Raw genomic sequence first — 1,827 nt, 5'->3', positions numbered from 1 at the left:
TGAAAAATTAACTCCCTGTTACTGTTATGGCTAAAAGTTGTAAGTTCAACCTCCTTGACAATTCTTTTTAATGCTACAAATGCCTCAGAGTTCCAGGAGCTGCCTCAGGCCTTTCAAATGTCAGAGGTTACCTCCTAACCTCCTGATCAAACACAGTTCATGTAAAATGAGTTGGGAAGGCATCTGTAAATACAGGCCCATCAAAAAATGTCCTGGTGTTTAACTAGAAACATCATTCCAAAAATCATTTAGTTCTCTGAGCAGGAGGAGGGTAACCCACCTATTCTGCAAATAAAGACCTTTCATTATAATACCTTAGATGAAAACAGCAAGGACAGGAAGGAAAAGTTTGAAAATCTTGAACAAGCACACTCATGACGCTATTTAATCACAATTAAAACCAAAGAAAAACAACTTAACTGCTGTCCAGCAGTGATCCCAGGTATAAACATTCCTTGACTATTCTTGACTGTCCATTCTTCCTGATCCATAGGAAAAACAGTTTGGCAAAGCATGGCATTTACTTCTAAAGCTCAACATCCAAGGGCTTAAGTCCCTAACCTCAAAGATGTTGTAGTACTAATTCACATGGTTAGAATTGTCCTAGCATCTTGGTGTTATAAATATTGGAAGGATTATTTAAATGGTTTATGAATCACCAGCTTCTTAAATGGTCAAAAGTAGAGAAGTAAGATTGTGTTTTCTGAAATGAATGATAACTGCCATAGATCAACAATGTATTTTTTTACCTTTAAATGGCATTTTTCTACATTTAAAGAAAATATAAAACATGAATATCTTGCTTCTCACTTAAGTCAGCATCCCACAGCTATCCTCCCCCTCCATAAAAATAATAGTAGCAGAGGGTGTGAAATGACACCTTCTAAGTAGCTTCTGAAACCAAATCACTGAGGCCCCAAGATAAAATCTTTCACTAAAACAGAAACAGTGAAAGATGCTGTACAATGTAGTTGCACCAAAAACCAACCAACCAACCAACCAACAACACAAGAAAACTCAAATAATGTCCCACCTGGGAATGCAACCATGCCTAAGAGCCCAAGAGAGGACCACAGTTTCCCAACAGACCAAGTCCAAGACGCCTTCCATTTCCAGGTTAACTTCTTCCTTCCCATTACCTTAAGTTTGTAATTGATGTCCCCCTAACCCCCAATCACACAACTCCCTCTGCCCAATCCTCCCTTGCCAGACATGCAGGCAGGGCCAGAACCCAGAAAATAGTAAGCACTAACTTTAGGGGCCGAGGAGGGTGTGCAGAGGACTAGACTGGGGTCCAGGGAAAGAAGACTGTTTCTGGGGAGATGGGAGGGCCCAGCAAAGTTAAGAAGGGGGAGAAACAGGCCCTGCCAGCGGGAGGATTGGAGGGACCAGAGGTTAGCAGGAGGCAGGAAGGCGCGCCCACCCTGGGGGAGGATGGGGTGTCACCATTTATGAACAGGTGGCAAGGTTTCCTAGGACCGCATTCTGGCACAGAGCAAGTGCAGGTGGTGCGAAAAGGGATTCCAGAAAGAGGACTGATGGACAGCAGTGGCGGACAAGCGGTTCAGAGGGGAGGGGAAAGGATGCGGGGCGGGCAGGGGTGGGGAGGTACACGATGTCCAAGAGTTAGCAAGTGGGACTTGAAGGGTTACACTCACAGAGTCCCTGGACTGAAGCAAGGTGGAGAAAGAAGAGCAAGGCGAAGGCCACTATGAATCAGCCTCTGGTCTCCCCTGTCCTTCATCGCTGCCCCCTACCCACCCCCCGACACACTGTGGCGCCTCACTACGAAGCAGATACCCACCTTTGCCACGGGCGCACTCCTGC

Source organism: Crocuta crocuta, unplaced genomic scaffold (assembly GCF_008692635.1).
Source record: "Crocuta crocuta isolate KB4526 unplaced genomic scaffold, BGI_CrCroc_1.0 scaffold788, whole genome shotgun sequence".
NCBI lineage: Eukaryota > Metazoa > Chordata > Mammalia > Carnivora > Hyaenidae > Crocuta > Crocuta crocuta.
The sequence above is the reverse complement of the archived record's forward strand: the minus strand, read 5'-3'. Positions refer to the sequence as shown.